This window comes from Mytilus californianus, unplaced genomic scaffold, assembly GCF_021869535.1.
Source record: "Mytilus californianus isolate M0D057914Y unplaced genomic scaffold, xbMytCali1.0.p SCAF_7, whole genome shotgun sequence".
NCBI classification, from domain to species: Eukaryota; Metazoa; Mollusca; class Bivalvia; order Mytilida; family Mytilidae; genus Mytilus; species Mytilus californianus.
Window position 1 is genome coordinate 91,446,173 of NW_026262723.1, and position 19,606 is coordinate 91,465,778.

At 32.5% G+C, this 19,606-nt stretch overlaps 1 protein-coding gene across 3 annotated transcripts in view; it reads left to right on the forward strand.

The window, feature by feature from the left end:
- LOC127708645 (trinucleotide repeat-containing gene 6C protein-like) overlaps positions 1–19,606 on the forward strand; it is a 77,584-nt gene that overhangs the window by 16,709 nt on the left and 41,269 nt on the right. Inside the window, exons 1-3 of one of the 3 annotated variants that reach the window (XM_052213688.1) lie at positions 1,362–1,613; positions 12,130–12,192; positions 17,772–17,837. The gene's annotated coding sequence lies outside the window, so the exon portion shown is untranslated. Of the gene's footprint in view, positions 1–1,361; positions 1,614–12,129; positions 12,193–17,771; positions 17,838–19,606 lie in introns of those variants that run through there. The other 2 variants (XM_052213689.1, XM_052213687.1) reach the window with 2 other exon arrangements.

Consider the following 19,606-nt stretch of genomic DNA (forward strand, 5'->3'; position numbering starts at 1 on the left):
GAAAGATAGATATAGTAAAAAATACATAGAGAGAACTCAGTGTCTATGTCATCACTGCCTATCACATGGATAAAATTCTATTGAAGATGAGACCCATTTTTCAGTAAGTTGTCCTTTATATAACAAACAGAGAAAATTATTATGGGATAAAGTAAACAGTTTTTGTACCAATTTTAAAGAATTACCCAAGGATAAAAAATATTTCTGACTGTTCTCAAATGAGCATTTACCAACTCTCATGTGCCTAGGAAATTGTATTATTAACTGTTTAGAAATAAGATCCAGTTGGATACAAAATATATAAAATAATAATTGATTATTATGAAATTATTGTAATAGTTATGTAAGACATATGATGTGTTAGGCTCTGATCCTGTCCATAACATGATAGTATTATATTAGGTTCTTGTTTTTTTTTTCCAATCATATTGTGCATAATATTGTTGTAAAATGATGCCCTTTATGGGTTCTTGATTAGATTAATAAAATTCTTATCTTTATCTTATCTTATCCACATTATTGTATTTCAAGCCTATACTCTGCATATAGCATTCTGAAAATAATGTTTGTTGAATATTTGCACTTTCAAAAAAATACTGTATGTGATATTTTATGAGCTCTGTGTGACCATGGTATGACAAAGTTACGATTTTAAATTTAAACATGACACTACAGGATGTCATATGCCATAAATAGTATCTTCGATATTGGGTCATTGATAAATATGTCATTAGTCTAACTCTTTTTTTTAAAGTTTATGTTACTTATTGAAATTCTTGGAAGAGGATATAAAGATTTTAAAGGAGTGTACATGTCATTATTTTGTATATATAATAAAACTATAATAAAATCAAGGACGTATATATATATATATATATATATATATATATATATATATATATATATGTGTGTGTAGGTTTGAATGTTGTTTTCAATTTAGACTTGTTTATATTTAGTCAGTAATATACATGAAATACTGAAGACAACAAGTTTTGTGCAGTTTAATTTCTTTTTCTATATTGAATTGTGTTTTAATAATCCCATGTGCAAACAATATAAACGTCGTTGGTAATTTGCGTTCGATTTTCTCCTGCTTTTGGCCTCCCACGCTTGTTGATATATTTTACCGTTATGGAACCTCTACACAATGTCACAAATCGTGATTAGGAATGGAAAATTTTTATCGCTTGTAACACGTATATAATGTTTTTTTAATAAAAGATATAGAGTGTGTAAAAATTAGCATCAATATTCTGACGAAGAAAATGATTTCAAAATTGTTTTGCGTCCGTGCAGTTTTTTTCTCTCAATTCTCGGGCACTTGTTGTTTATCATGTGACAGACTGGCGCATGCGTAATAACGAATAAACTAAATGTAGCTCGCCATGGGGCTGCTACACAGGTTGCCCTTGTCGAGCGAAAACACTAAATATTAGGATATTATAAGACTTTTAACAAGCAATAATAATGTCTCATAACCGGTGCTATATTTATGTATTGTAAGTTGTGACAATTGATTTGTAATTAACTTTCAAATCTGTGATATTCGTGCAATCTCGACAGGGTATTGAAGAATTCGCCTTCAACAAACATTTCATTCCGTACAAGCTAAGGTATGTTGAAATACATTTTAATATTTGTGCTCTTGATGTAAATTTTGTGAAATATTAAAGGATACAATGATATAATTGAAAGAATTTTCAAATAAGATAGGAGAGTAAGTAAGAAAACAGATCCAAGTCGAATTTTGTAGACATTCCGAGTGGGTTGTGGTCAAGGTTCAAAGACTGTTGCTGGCTTGGATACGAATATGCATGTCAAGCATAAAACGATATAGGTAAAATATCGAAACTGAACATGTGGAATGTTTTATTCCCTGGGTCGTGTTATTAAAATAAACCGCTAGACCAATCGTTTATTTTGACTGCCTAACGCAGACGTCAGCCATATTGACAATCGTAATGGAATGGCTGCCGGCGACATTATAAATTCAAAATGGTGGCCATGTCCTTGCATAGACCCAAATATTGGCTTTATTCCATATCCTGATGACGATTGATATATGCCCTTTCAAGAAATTATCTCATTACAGAGTTAAGGAACTATTTTTTACTGTCCAAGAAATATCTGCTTTTGTACAAATATATGCAACGGACAGGAATATAGTTTCAATAACAGGACTTTCGATTTGAAATACAGAGCCTGGAAGATTTATAAATTATATCTTTTTTCCATATAGAATTTTGAAAGTTGTATATCAAATTTTAATTATAAATGAAATGGACATATTCTTAGGGTCAAGTCATCTTTTGTAGCCTCCCCCTAAAAAAATAAATGCTGAGTGGTTTTGGTAAAAAAAAAAAGAAAAATGCACTGTAGTAGGGGCCTACCCTAGATCAGAAAGATATTTACATGATTTTTTAGACTAATTATGCATAGATAGGGCTGATTCCTATCATCAGAGTTTCCTGTAGGTAGATATTATTTTTCTTCAACTTGCATTCCTTGTTTTAACAAATTGCAGTGTTGTCGTCTTGTGTAAATTTGGGATCTAATGTTACCTTCAATATAAATTTCAAGTGTACCTTAATTTATCAATCCACATCCTATTTGAAAATCGACATATTTATTAGTGAACTCTTAATTAGATTAATGATTTTTACATTTATGGATACATGTACTTTAAAATTTCATTTTGTCAATAAAACTTTGTTACTGCCCCTTTTTGTGGTTCCCGAGTGCCAATAATTATATTTTTATCCAAAACATTGTTATCAGTTAAGTTAAACTGTTCAACAATGTGTACAACAGGAGCATAAATTCTTTAGTGAAATCAGTGTTTTCCCTAAGATATTTAAAATAATGGTCCCATTACACATTAATTTGACAGCCATGACAGATGGCAACGCTGGACATTTATAATCTAGTTTATGATGGTGTACCCATTTAAACTATAAACTTAAGATAGACATCAGGCCTCGACAATAACGCTTGTCCGATTGTCCGGTACCAGAGGAAAAAAAGGTCGGACAAGTAAAAGCTATATCAAGCTTGTCCGACGGGACAAGTAAAATTATTCTGCAGAAAATAAATTTAATCCAACTTTGATGAATAAAGTAATTATAAACAAAAAACAAGAAAAGAAGATTAAAAACAAGTATTAATTTGACCTGTTTACTTGCAAACCGATAATTTTAAACTGGTTCTTTGTCAGGTACTTTTTAATAGGTAAAAGGCATAATATCTCGGAAACCAGTTTTACTGATCCGAATCAGCGATGCGCTTTGTAGAAAAGGTAACTTTACAAGACACCAGCTCGGAAACGATTCATTCGGATCACAAGTTTAATAGACAGTTTGGCACCGTAGGAGACATATTTAATAGACATGATTAATAGACCGTTTGGCAACGCAGGAGACATTTCGGGACCAAGACAAATCAGTACCTGGTTTTCCTACCTTATTCTGTTGCTTTATAATAAATACCATACCGGTAATTTTTTTAACAAAAATATTTTTTAAATAAAAATGAAGAAATTATTTACCATAGAATTCACAAAATCATATTTGATCATATGTAGAAAGAAACAATACTTGCAATACGGTGACCTATAGTTGTTAATTTCTGTGTCATTTGGTCTCTTGCAGAGAGTTGTCTCATTGGCAATCATACATCATCTTCTTTTTTTTATTGATTGCATTTGAATAATCTTTTTTCAACTTAAACAACCAGGATACAAATCCAATGAGTGTACATTGACAGGCCTATCAGACGGTGCCTCATGTGCAGAGTCTGATGATACTTTGGCATTGATGAAAACTAGAACCTAAGCCCTGTGACATGACTAGATTCAGTTGTTCTCGACTCGTATTTTTGAAAAGTATTTCAAAAGATATAAATCAAATTCTGTTCTATTGTTTTAATTCATTTTGTTCCTTGAATCAACTTAAAATGCCAAAAAGGTTATTATTAAGATTTTTTTTGGACAAGTTACAATTTCATTCGGACAAGTAAGTTTTGGGTTGTACTTGTCCTACTGGACAAGTTGAAAAAAAAGTTATTGTAGAGGCCTGGACATTGAGGTTTTTCACAATTTCTCCTTATGCTTGTTACAAAGATGAATAATATTCTTGATTGGCAAAATATACACAGAGTACTCACAAGGATATTTTGAGGGGGAATCTTGGGACTCGTCACTTTTTGAAATGGTGAGTCCCAGCTTGTTCTGATGAGTCCATAGTCTATTTACTGAAAGTTCTGAGCAGAACCGTCTTAAATATCTTGTGTAGCTTTACTTCCTCAAATGGAATGTTCTTATACCCCTTCCATTCCAAACCTGCACAATATGGATCTTGCTCATTAATGTTTCCTTCAGCTTTTTGAAAGGGGTAGGGACATTTTTTTCTCGAAGGGCATTCACTGCCACTCAGCTTGATTGGCTTCTCATTTCTGGCACCCTTTGAGTGGAGGACTACACTTTTAGGGCACCCTTTACATAGATAATAAGGCACTGTACTGTTATGGATAGAGTTTTAAATTAAAATAGATCATTGTTTCATGTTTACTGATTGACTGGTAAGAAATAAAGATATGTATACAATGTATTTGGCTATTAAATGGATAGTAGCTACGATTTTCATTAAAATTATTTTTTTAATCTATATGTCGGATTTTGTACAAAAAGTTAATTAAGTATAAATAAAACCATCACTGTTTACTTTCCATTTAGCATTTAGAAGCTCTTTAACGTTTTACACCTGAATTTATTTTTTGTCTACCAGACAAAAATTCGATGTTAAGCCAACCCTTATTCATTTGACCTATGTTGACCTTAACCTCGGCAGTCCTCAATGCGCAATCGCACGTTGTCCCTCGAAGGAAAAAAGTCGAACAGAGGAATGTTATCGCAGGAATGGAATGTGTATTTATAGTTTCTGCTGGAAAAAGGAACAGAAAAGAGGTGCAGATAAGTTATTGTGAATTGGAAATAAATAACGGCGATGAGGTTGGTCATTAATTAGAATCACTTAAAAAAGTAGTCGACAATACGTCGGTTTGCGAAATGTTTACATTTCTAAACCATTCCAGATCACATGAAAACAAATCGTGATGTGTTCAAATCGTTATTGTCCAAAATACGTTTATAAATTTACAGGCAGTGATCTCCCAACTTAGCAGAAATTGAAAATAATCTTCTTGCAATTTAATATTATTCTTCCAGTGTATACTTCATGTTGGTCCCAATTCAATTCACAAACACGTGAATACAGTATCGGCATTGTTTTGTCATACAAATGTTAAAACAAGTGTATGATATTGCCCTCGATTGAGAACCTTGGGTTCAAATAATATGCAGGCTTTTGTTATATTTTGTTGTTTACATAATTTGATAAATGGTGTACTAATGTCAAATATGTACGTTTAATTTTAAGAAATTATCAAATATGTAAGAAAACAAAAAGCACATGTAAATATCTATTTATATCTTGGTCATTTCACTCACTGTTTCGGCAAAATTCAGGAAGTAAACCTGATGCATACATGTAATTAATGAGATGAATAGACACACAACACAATAATAATAATAAATTATTAACACTTCTGAGGTTAATTTAAACATATCAGCAATCTAAATGTTAATTTTTCGTACATATCTTTGATTTTAGCAGCTTTAAAATTTGGTCCTAATTTTGTCAAAATCATAGCTACTATCCCTTTAATTCAATTCCTTTTTGTAATAAAAATAATCACTTTTTGACTCCCCAAAAAGAATCTTGATAGTGTAACAGCCTCATTTTAATCAATAACTCCGCTAATAAACTTTGATACTGAATCCCTGTTGTCTAAGGATGTGTTGTGAAAGTGTCAAAACTCGCATGACGGTTGACCAAGAGCATATCCATTGCTTTAGCTGCACAAAGGAATTAGTGCCATATACCTTTTTGATCCATTACCTTGACTCATTACTATACAAAACTTTATTGTCCATTCATGCATTTGTCTGTCCAGTTCTGTGTTTGTTTTTCAGTCCCCTACAGACGAAGTCGAAGGGGACTTTAGGCCAGACTTAAAATATTTCTGTTTGCCCATAGTCCCCTACAGACGAAGTCGAAGGGAACTTTAGGCCAGACTTAAAAATATTTCTGTTTGCCCAAACCCTACCCACCAGTCTCAGGTGTGGGTAGGTAGGTAGGGAGGGAAATTCTTTTTTTTTTTAATACTTTTAGAGAAAAATAGGGGAAAAAAATTATTTTACCTTGTAAACAACTTTTAAAATGAAAGACTATTGTAGAGTGTTGTATAAATTGTCAGACACATATATGCCAGGATCTATATGTACTATAAAGATCTTTTTTATTAACAGTTTTTTTTTCAGCATTCCACCTCAATGTAAATACAGACAAACCTTTTTAAAACGTTTAAAACGTTGTCGTCGTCCGAAGACAGTTGGTTTCCAGACAATAACTTTAGTATAAGTAAATAAATATCTATGAAATTTAAACACAAGGTTAATAACCACAAACGAAGATCAGGATTGATTTTGGGGGTTATGGTTCCAACAGTTTAGGAATTAGGGGCAAAAAAAGGGGCCTCTAGTTGAAACACAAATTTTTTTTTTCCCAAAAAGGGCAGGGCACCATACCACGCCAAAACCTCCTGTAGGAAACACTACTCATACTTGAAGGCCATACTATGACCTGTAAATGTTAATATCAGTGAGGCAAACCCCTCATACCACATCTCCTTATACTACTAATACAACAAAGTTATTTGATTTTATATGCACATGTTGGAAAAATATATTGAATTTTATTAAATTCCATTGTGGTATCTCACAATGAAAATATTCAAAATGCAAGCAATGTAGTATTGTGTAAATTAAATAGATATCAATTTGTATTCTAACTTCATATTTTCCTATTGTCATGATTGTATTTCAAGTTTCACTTTGTTTTCAACATATTCTTCTGACTAATACATCGAATTAGAACTAATCCCTTTATTAAACTACAGTTGTGTGCACTATAACCAGTTCAAAACATAACATGATTATCAATTTAAATACTTTGGTTTGCAAGCTTCATAATATTAATGGCTATTGACAACTTTATTGTTGGTAAAAAGGTAAATATTAATTTCCTCAGGTTCTTTCACATTGGGGTAAGACAATCACCTTATCAATTACATCATTTATTTTGTTTCTCTGGGATTTAGCAGTAGTCACAAGCAATTGATGAAAACAGAGGTAAAAAAAAGGCAAAAATATGTTGTTATATTAGTTCAACTATCATGGTTGACCAAAGGGTTAGTGAAATTAAACCCTTCACCAAATTCAGAGCAGAAAGAAAACCAAATAGGCTCTCAACAGGTTTTCACTAAGGCGAGTCCATGAGCCTTTGGCTTGACCTATCTGGATGTCATTTCCTTCCTTTTTTTATGCCCAAGCCATAACGGAGGGGGCATTAAGTTTTACCCTTGTCCTTCTGTACGTACGTCGCAAAATTGGTTTACGTTCTCTTACTTTAGTTTGCCTCAACTAAATGATATGAATATTATACACAATGTTAATATCCACAAAACACAGATCAAGTTTGAATTTTGGTGACTTTTACCATTCTAGAGTTATGCCCTTTTTACAAATGGAAAAATTGCTGAATTTTTTCGTTTCTGTTCTGTAACCTTAGTTTACCTCAACCAAATGTTATGAAACTTATACACAATTCTTATTACCATAAAACACAAGATCAAGTTCAAATTTTGGTGGCGTCACTTTAACCATTCTAGAGTTATGCTCCTTTACAAATGGAAAAATTGCTGAAATTTTCGTTTTCTTTCTCTAACTTTAGTTTGCCTCAACCAAATGTTATGAAACTTATACACAATGCTTATTACCACAAAACAGATGGAGTTTGAATTTTGGTGGCATAACGTCCACTGTTCTAGAGTTATGCCCCTTTACAAATGGAAAAATTGCTTAATTTTTCTTTTCCGGTTCTCTTACTTTAGTTTGCCTCAACCAAATGTTATGAAACTTATACAAATTGCTTATTACCACAAAACACAGATCGAGTTTGGAAATTCGGTGGCGTCACGTCTACCGTTCTAGAGTTATGCCCCTTTACAAATAGAAAAATTGCTGAATTTATCGTTTCTGTTCTCTTAAGTTTGCCTCAACCAAATGTTAGGAAACTTATACTCAATGCTTATTATCAGAAAACTCGGATCAAGTACAAATTTGGGTTGCATCACTTTTACCATTCTTGAGTTATGTCCCTTTATAACGTTGTATGTAAGTGGGGGCATCATCTGTGTCCATGGGGACACATTCCCCATTTATTAATAATGGAGACCTAAATAATAAAATTATAATGCCATAGAATATCTACTTACCATTGGACTCTCCTTGACCAAAAAAGACGAGTCCTTGAACTCAACTTTAAAAAATCCTTGGTTAGATTCCTACTCTTCAGAAGGAAAAATACCTTCATCAGAATGCACAGAAAATTAATTGGTACTCAGAGACAGTAAATCCTGACATTGTTTAAGGAATTCTTTCTCGCTGCAGCAGAGGGGGCATTAAGTGTTACCCTTGTCTGTCTGTATGTACGTATGTGATGAAACTTACACAAGATGCTTATTATCACAAAACGCAGATCATTGAATTTGGGTGGCATTGCTTTTACCGTTCTAGAGTTATGCTCCTTTAAAAATGGGAAAATTGCTGAAGTTGTTTCCATTCTGTAACTTAAGTTTGCCTCAACCAAATGTTGCGAAACATATACACAATGCTTATTACAACAAAACTCAGATCAAGTACAAATTTGGGAAGTGTCATTTTTACTGTTCTTAAGTTATTTCCCTTTATAATGTTATGCAAGTTAAGCCATCATCTCCCCATTTATCTATAATTAAATGGCCACTTGGCTTGAAGTAAGAAGTAGCTTTCAAAAATGAAAAGTGATATATAACCGAAAGGGCTAGATTTCACAATAAAATTTTGCTGCCACAGGACTGATGCTAATTTTCTTTCTTGAAAATATTTTATAGATTCTTTTAGTCCAGTAGAATTTCTGTCAGTCTGATATCATAAAATCAATATCAATCATGGTTGCAAAGACTTTACCAATCCCCTTATTTGTATCACATCATGTAACATGAAAAACATCGAACTAGGGGTATATAATAAATTGTACAATATGGTTTTTATATGCCCGTTTACAGGACGTATTATGGTATACCTCTGTCCGTCCGTCCGTCGTCAACATGTCGGAAATTAACTCAAAAACGCTTTAACCAATTTGCATAAAACTTTGGTGAATTATTTATATCTATTGCTGTAAGCTCCCTTTCGTTTTTTATTAGTCCCCTACTGACGAAGTCGAAGGGGACTTAAGGTTTGCACTCCGTCTGTCTGTCTGTCTGTCTGTTCATCTGTCAGTCCGGCAAATCAGCTTTCCACACTTTTTTTCTTCGTTCTTGAAGATATTGATTTGATATTTGGTATATAGTTTTTATCATGACAAGTTATAGATCAAGTTCAAATTTTGTTCCGGTCTGATGATTAAATCCAGAGTTATGGACCATATCTAATGTTAGAGTACTATGTTAAACCATATTTCTGTACAAAGGGAGATACATGTAACTAATTTTTTAAAAGACATTAGTGGTTTAATTATTTGAAGAATTTTTTGGCAGGTTTGTCAGTTATTTAGTATAAACTAATTTTCTGAATGCTATATATATATAAAAAAAATTATGAAGGGAAATCCTTTAATAAGATAATAATCTATTTTTATTATGTATATATTTCAATAAATAACATTGTGTAGATAAAAGTTGTTGATATTTTATAGATAAGTTACAAATCTACATTAGTTTGTGACAAATGAAAGAAAAAATATTTTGGAACTATTAATTATATTTGATTATAATTTGAAAATAGATATACACTGTATTACATCATATCTAATTTTAGAGAACTATTAATCATATCTAATGATTTCTTCATCATGCTTATACGATATTGATTGATAATTGGTATAGAGTTTTATCATGACACGTCACAGGTCAAGTGAAAATTTTTGTTTCGGTCTAATAATTTTGTGCAGAGTTATGGTCCTTGGACTTGAAAAATTCACTCATATAATCAGTTTTCCACACTGTTTTTAGTCATGCTTGAAGATATTTACATGATATTTTACTTTTTGTTTACACCATGGCAAGTTATATAACAAGTTAGCATTTTGTTCCAGTATAATGAATTTTTACCCGGTAGGGGACAATGTATTGCCATGCAATACTCTCAGAATGCTTGTTAATTTTAGATTTTACATTTCTGAGTTGTGGGGTTTTATTCATTAAAAAAAGGGGGATTTTCCAGTTTTCGGACAATAACTCAAGAATGCTTTCACCAACTACCAAGAAATTGTGGTGAATTGTTTATATCAATTGACATGAGCTCCTTTCGATTTTTATATATTTTAGATTTTACGTTTCCGAGTTACATGGTTTTATTCATAAAAAAAGGGGGATTTCCCAGTTTTCGGACAAAAAATCATAAATGCTTTCAGCTGTTCTTATGAAACTTTGGTGAATTGTTGTTATCTATTGATGTAAGCTCCGTTTAGAATTTTATAAATTTTTCATTTTTCATTTCTGAGTTATGGGGTTTTATTCATTAAAAAAGGGGGGATTTTCCAGTTTTCGGACAATAACTCAAAAATACTGTCAGCAATTCTCATGAAACTTTGGTGAATTGTTAATATCTATTGATGTAAGCTCCCTTTACATTTTCATAAATTTCTAATATGACTGAGAATTAATTGAACTTTATTTGTTTATAGTCTGACAACAGATTTACTAAGTATTGCGCAACAGCACAGTGTATTGCACAACAGCAAGAAATCTTTAATTGAATATGAATTCAATTCATACCAATTTCAAGTTCTTTGACTACATTTATTCAGAAACCTATAATATGTCAAATATTTAATTACAATCCAAATTCAGACCTGTATGAAGCTTGAATATTGTGTCCATTTTTGCCCCAACTGTTCAGGGTTGGACCTCTGCGGGCGTATCCAGCTGCGCTCAGCGAAGCAGTTTATTCAATATCACACACTAGCACACTGGCCATATCAACCAATCAATATATTGGTGTATTGGGTTGATACAGGTGTGATGTTTAAAAATCATTATGAATATGATATTATTTATTTACATACTGTTCATGGCCATGTATTAAATAATTCAGAATTAAAAATCACAGCTTCATGAAATTTGATATCAAGTTTCATGTGATCATGCTATATTAAGCGTTCATCAACTCAACTTCCTCTTCAATACATATATATATTCTTACACACGACGTTCATGTATGAAATTTGTTCATTTTTTCTTGGGGAACTGAATCACAGAGTCTTGAAATTTGGTATCTAGCTTCTTGTGAGCATGATATTTTGTGTGTATTCACATCCAATGCTCATCAACTTAATGTTTACCTAATGTTTACAGGAGGGGTATCATTAGTAAGCAGTATCTCACAGTTCGACTTGTATAGACATGTTCTACCATAATTAATTGTCATGTCACTTTCATCATCTTCAAAGTGTGTCTGTGTTAGCTATTCACCTAAAACACACCAATCACTAATTTTCTTCATTGTTTGTTCAAAGAAAGTCGCTCATGGTACATAGATATTTAAATATTTTTTCATATCAGAGAGAAGCTGATATGTTATTATGGGTTTGGTTTATTTCTCAAAGAAAATACATAAAGCAAATTAAAAATAAATTATTTGTATTACATAAGAAAATGTGTATCAAATATTTCCTGAATTTTCAAAATATGTCGGGAAAATATTTGTAGGATATTACACCATTGGCTGTGTTGGGAAGATGGTCTTGACAAAAAGATTTTTTTAAACTTCATATTTTTCTGATCAAAGAATATTATGCAAGGTCAGTTTTATTGAAATTATACTAAAACTTATTTATAAACTGAAGGACAGGCTACTTTACTAAAAGCCTTATAAATATTTATAATGCATTTACTTCTTACAAGTGTAGTTGTACAGTGTTGTGTTTTTGCATTTCATTTATATTATTGAATGCCCTTTTCTCTTTGCAGGAGTTCCACATCATTAATATTGACCAAAAACAAACTCACTGCCTGATCTGCTTTTAATCCAAAGTAAGTGAGAAGTGTACTGAAGGAATTTGTATTCTTCAATATTTATGGCTTTTGGTTTTATACGACCGCAAAAATGGTATCAATTTGTTGTCTTCGTTCGAAGACATTTGGTTTCCAGACAATAACTTCAGTACTAATAAATAGAAATCTATGAAATTTAAACAAACGGTTTATAACCACAAAAGGAAGGCTGGGATTGGCTTTGGGGGGTTATGGCTCAAACCGTTTAGGAATTAGGAGCAAAAAAAGAGAAAAAACAAGGGTGTCCTGGTTAATGGACAATTACTTAAGTACAAATTACAGTGTATGGGAGGTAATTCAAACACAACTTTGAATTTCCTACCCTACACTGCTGTTAAATTATGTATAAAGAATTTTTGTATTGTCTTGAGGTGATTAGCTGTCAATTTCTTTTTAGCTCACTTGGCCGAAGGGCCAAGTGAGCTTTTCTCATCACTTGACGTCCGTCGTGGTTAGCTTTTTACAAAAATCTTCTCCTCTGAAACCACTGGGCCAAATTTAACCAAACTTGGCCACAATCATCATTAGGGTATCTTGTTTAAAAAATGTGTCCGATGACCCCGCCAACTAACCAAGATGGCCGCCATGGCTAAAAATAGAACATAGGGGTAAAATGTAGATTTTGGCTTATATCTCTGAAACCAAAGCATTTAGAGTACATCTGACATAGGGTTAAACTGATTATCAGGTCAAGATCTATATGCCCTGAAATTTTCAGACAAATCTGACAACCTGTTGTTGGGTTGCTGCCCCGGAATTGGTTATTTTAAGGAAATTTTGCAGTTTTTTGGTTATTATCTTGAATATTATTATAGATAGAGATAAACTGTAAACAGCAATAATGTTCAGCAAAGTAAGATCTACAAATAAGTTGTCATGACCAAAATTGTCAGTCGACTCCTTTAGGAGTTATTGCCCTTAATAGTCTATTTTTAACAAATTTTTGTAATCTTTTACAAAAATCTTCTTCTCTGAAACTACTGAGACAAATTTAACCATACTTGGCCATAATCATTATTAGGGTATCTAGTTTAAAAAATTTGTCCGATGACCCCGCTTTCCAACCATCATGGCCAACTTGGTTAAAAATAGAACATAGGGGTAAAATGCAGTTTTTGGTTTATATCTCTGAAACTAAAGCATTTAGAGCAAATCTGACAGGTGGCAAATATGTTCATCAGATTTAGATTTATCTGCCCTGAAAATTTTTAGACGAATCCGACAACCAGTTGCCGGGTTGCTGCCCCTGAGTTAGTAATTTTACAAAAATTTTGCATTTTTTTGTTATTATCTTAGATATCATTATAATATCTAATATCTAATACTATTAATTATGATTTTAACCTTATTTTACATGATTTCCAAAGCATCAGTAAATACAGGTGAGCGACACAGGCTCTTGAGAGCCTCTAGTTAGAAGTTACTATTTTAATAATTTAAAAAAGGCTGATTAAGGTAAATTAATTTTAGCTATGATTATGTATGTCATTTTCTATTTTAAGACTTTTATGATGTATTTAAATGGGTTATTATGGTTGTAAACTCCATTGGAAATTTTTTCTCAAGATTTCAGAAATGAAAAAGAAAATCCTTCAAATTTTTTTAATTTTTTTTAAAAGGGGGGGGGGAGGTCAATTTGCAACAGCATAGTGTATTGCACAAAAGCAAAAAATTGAATATCATATAACCAATTCTAAGTTCTTTGCCTACAGTTATTCTGTGTCAGAAACCTATTATGTGTCAAATATTTAATTACAATCCAAATTCAGACCTGTATCAAGCTCGAATATTGTGTCCATTTTTGCCCCAACTGTTCAGGGTTGGACCTCTTTGGTCGTATCCAGCTGCGCTCGGCGAAGCAATTTATTCATTATTGTGAAAATTGGGTGCTTATGGCAGATTTGCGTTAGTTTCACTGTAACACTTTTACCCATGTCTGTCCATCCACAGTCTGCAAATTATCTACAGGAACTACAAATCACAGCTTTCTGAAATTTGGTCTTCGGATTCATGTGAGCAGGCTATACAGATGATGCATTTTCGCATTCTTTATCAACTTCCTGTTTATCAATACTTAAAGATGGTGTATTGAACATTTGTTTCTGTAAAATTTATTCACAATTATTTTAGTGTCCGGTAAATTTAAGTTTGACATTTTTTATGAAAAAATACATATTAGTACTAGAGGAAACATGAATTCTCTTTTTTTAGAACAAACAAATTTTATATTTGGAAGGGCTCTTACTTGCAGATCTGGAAGCTTACAATTTAATTTAAATATGTTTTTCAGAAACAAAATTTTAAAGGTTTACTGTAGTTTCATGATGATGATAATTAATTTATCTGTATGAACTCATTAGAAAACACTGTTTTACTACAAATCTGTTAAAATAATATGTGTTATGTCTTCTGTCCGTGGACACTTCTGAGTACAAAATGACACCAGTTTATTCACTTCTACACATGTATAATTTTTTTTCAGAAAAATATATTTAAATCCTATTGCTTAATGACAGATTCTATTTAAATAAATTTAGTTTATTAGGATTAAAGACCTACCTACAAATTATAGCACCTGTTGTGACTGTTTATTAGCTTGGTCTAAAATTGAAGGTTTTGTACAAACAAAATATTTAACTTTTGAAATTTCAAGGACGAAAATGATGATACTTTTGACTTTTTATGCCCCCCGCCACTAGGCGTCGGGGGCATTAAGTGTTACCCTTGTCCGTCCGTCGTGTATGTCCCCAAAATTGGTTTCCGTTCTATAACTTTAGTTTGCCTCAACCAAATGTTATTAAACTTATACACAATGCTTTATAACCACAAAACACAGATCAAGTTCGAAATTGGGTGATGTCACTTTTACCATTCATGAGTTATGCCCTTTATAAACAAAAAATTGCTGAATTTTTCATTTCCGTTCTCTAACTTTAGTTTACCTCACCAAATGTAACGAAACTAATACACTGTGCTTATAATCACAAAATGGTCTTAACTTCATGAATCTGCATCTGTATGTGGAAGTTGACTCGCATATTTGCAAGCGGGGGGGGGGGGCATCTGTGGCCCTTAGAGACATTCTCCATTTATGGTCCCCTACCGATGAAGTCGAAGGAGACTTTAGGTTTGCACTCCATCCATCTGTCTGTCCATCCGTCAGTCCAGCAAATCAGTTTTCCACACTTTTTTTATTCCCCACCTAGGGGTTATATGTTTTTCGGTCTATGCATCCGTTTGTTCGTCCGTCAGTCTGTCCCACTTCAGGTTAAAGTTTTTGGTCAAGGTAGTTTTTGATGAAGAAGTCCAATCAACTTGAAACTTAGTACACATGTTCCCTGTGATATGATCTCTCTAATTTTAATGCCAAATTAGAGTTTTGACCCCAATTTCACGGTCCACTTAACATAGAAAATGATAGTGCAAGTGGGGCATCCGTGTACTATGGACATATTCTTGTTCAACATGCTTGAAGATATAGATTTGATATTTGGTGTATTGTTTTATCATGACAAGTTACAGATCAACTTCAAATTTGGTCCGGTCTGATGATTTTGAGCAGAGTAATGGTCCTTTAACTTAGAAAATTCACTCAAATAATCAATTTTCCGCACTTTTTTTGTCATTCTTGAAGATATTGATTTGATAATTGGTATATAGTTTTATCATGACAAGTTACAGTTCAGGTTTGAATTTGGTTTTGGTCTGATGATTTTGTGCAGAGAGATGGTCCTTAGACTTAGAAAAAATCACTCAAATAATCAGTTTTCGGCACTTTTTTCGTCGTGCATGAAGATATTGATTTGAAAATTGGGAGGGGGGGGGGGGGGGGAGGGTCAATTTTTTTCCCCCTCAACATTTAAGAAATTAATAATTTTCCCAAAATAAAATTGGGGGTCACAATTTATTTTGCTAATTCTTTGTATATAGTCTGAAAACAGATTTACCAAGTATTGCGCAACAGCACAGTGTATTGCACAACAGCAAGAAATCTTCAATTGAATATAAATTCAAATCATATAACCAATTTCAAGTTCTTTGACTGCATTTATTCTGTGTCAGAAACCTATAATGTGTCAAATATTTAATTAAAATCCAAATTCAGACCTGTATCAAGCTTGAATATTGTGTCCATCTTTGCCCATCTTTGCCCAAACTGTTCATGGTTGGACGAAGCAGTTTATTTAAATTAATGAAATGACGAGCGCTGGCAGAATCACTAATGATAATGCCAAATTCCAAATATTGCCTAAATTGTACATTGCTTACCATCTTTTGGTATGCATAGTGCGCATTTGTGTATTGTGCGCACCCCTGTATGGTCCAAGAAATTTGAGAAAAAAAGTTTTTTCTTCGTATAATACACAGACATTTTCCGGAAAGTCACAGCTCCAAAATCGGTAAAATGATGCTTGAGCGTGATTTTTATCGGCAAGGAATTAATGAGAAGTCATGATTAATATCACCGAAAGTATTTATTGTAGTTGAATAAAGAATTTTAATAGTTATCTTCTTTTTATAACCCACAAGTTAATGTTTGTCGTTTGTTGGCAAACAGGAAGTCTAAACTGGAAGTTTTTTAAATGGTCACCGATGTCGGTGAATTCCGTACGGAATACGTAATTAATACGGAATTGTATTATCTTGTATTATTTAATTTTATGTTATGAATTAGTGCTGAAATAAATTGTTAAAATCTCATAATTTTTATTTGTTGTTTGTTGATTCTAGCTGTTAATCCGGATTATCACACCTCAATCAATGGGTCTAATCGATGTCAAAACAATCAATGACAGGTTCACCTTGTTCCTAATTAAATTCGTTCAGGTTACAATAATGGGATAATCATGTTTTCAATCATAATTTCTTGGAACGGTTTTAAACAGTTGTTACTGTTTAAAAATTACAAAGTAGAAACGTATTTATAAAAAAAAAACTTCTCATAGACTAAATCATCACTTTACAATATTAAGTCACTTGACTGGCGATCACCTGATACATTAAAAAAAAAATGGCGGTTTATCCTTTCAAAACGAGCATGGTTTATTCAATTTTCATACACTTATCTTCTACTCTCCATGATGAACACATACAAAACAGTAAGTTATGACCACAAGAAACACAGAGCCTAGATTAACCGACAACAAAAGCTTCATGGTGTCTTTATTAAGACATGGCAAACTTCGGGATTGCAAACAGATGGACAAATTTACACGATAAACGAACATAACTACAGAGATATAAAATGTATTTTATTTGAATAAAAATGACATATCAAGTACAATAAGATACATATTACAAATATAACATGTAAAACATAATAAAAGTCGAGGAATTAGCGAAAAATTCCGTACTCTTCACTTCACCTGTTTTTTTCTTTGTCGGGAGTTCGGACCTGAAAAAAGGCTAAGAAATGTTTGTAGGCATATATAATGCGCCCCCCTCTTACAAGAAACATGACCCAGGGTATAAATGTGCGCACTATACATACCAAAAGACGGTAATACAAATTACAATTAATGCAGTTTAAAAGGAAAGCAATATTTTTCTAATTTCAGACTGTTGTTGTTATGTTGGTTGTGCTGCCATGTATTTATTTGTTAAATGTTGATGTTCTTTTATTGGTAAGTGTTAAAAGAAAAACATACAAAGTTTTGAATTGAAATATATTTAAAAAAAAAACTCAACCTGCAATTCAGAAATATGGTACATGTAATACCTTTAAAGAAAATCTTTGAAATAATCTGTTAATTGAATAAAGTACCTTATTTGTGACAAAGTGCAGGGGTCACCATCTTCCTGGCAATCAAACAGGGAGAAGTGAGTGGTCATAATAATGCTTTTCATGTTATATATTTGACAGCATTAGAAGACATTCTGGTTTTCAGGAGGAATTAGGGAAACACGAGGATTTTTACAGATTTATTTTTATATGACCGCAAAAAAATTTTGAGGTCGTATATTGGTATGACGTTGGCGTCGTCGTCGTCCGAATACACAATGGTTTTCGCACTCTAACTTTAGTTTTAGTGAATGGATCTCTATGAAATTTTACCATAAGGTTCAATACCACAATAGGAAGGTGGGGATTGATTTTGGGGGTTATGGTACCAACAGTTAAGGAATTAGGGGCCATAAAGGGGCCGAAAATAAGCATTTTTGTAACTTCCAGACATAACTTGTGTGTTAGCATATGGATCTCTTTGACATTGTACCACAAGATTCCATATCACAAAGGGTCAATGCTGGGATTGATTTTGGGGTTAATTGCCTCAAAATTTTAGGAATAAGGGGCCAAAAGGGGGCAAAAAACAAGCATTTTTATACGACCGCAAAAAAATTTTGTGGTCGTATATTGGTATGACGTTGGCGTCGTCGGCGTCGTCGTCCGAATACATATTGGTTTTCGCACTCTAACTTTAGTTTAAGTGAATGGATCTTTTTGAAATTTGACAATAAGGTTAAATACCACAAAAGGAAGGTTGGGATTGATTTTGGGGGTTATGGTACCAACAGTTAAGGAATTAGGGGCCAAAAAGGGGCCAAAAATGAGCATTTTCTAGTTTCCAGACAATAACTGTGGAACGGTGTATGGATCTCTCTGAAATTATACTACAAGTTTCCATACCACAAAGGGATGGTTAGGATTTGCTTTGGGGGGTTATGGCTCAAACCGTTTAGGAATTAGGGGCAAAAAAGGGGGAAAAACAAGGTTGTCCTGGTTAATGGACAAATACTTTAGTACAAAACATAATTTAAAGCAGTGTAAGGGAGATAAATCAAATACATCATTGAAATTATCTCCCTTACACTGCTTTTAAATTATGTATAAAGTAATGGTTAATGAACAATAAAGATAATCTAAAACAGTGTAAGGGAGGTAATCCAAATATAACGTTTTGGTTACTTCCCTTACACTGCTTTTAAATTATGTTTAAAGAAATGCATATTTATAAAGGAAGACCAGTAAAAATATCTGCAAATGTTTTCATCTTTTTTTTTTACAAAAAAATCCATATGAAAGATTAGACACTATATTTTTATTAATTCTATTATAAAATAGATTAAGTTAGCACTATGGTAAATTTAAATGGGTAATTATGGTTGCCAACTCCATTGGAAATTTGAATTGAGATTATGACCATATCTTGAGGGAAAGAATTTTTTGGGGGGAAAAAGGGGGGGGGGGATAAAAAGAAATTGTGGGGGGGCCAATTTTTTCTCATTTCAGATTTCAGAAATTAAAAAGAATTATTCTTCAAATATTATTTTTTTTTCAAATTTCAAATATTGAAAAATTTCAAGAAGTAATCTTTAATTGCACAGTATGGCGCATTAGATTTGTAAAATCTTTGATCACATTTATTTATTTGTTATGCCGAATCTAACAGTG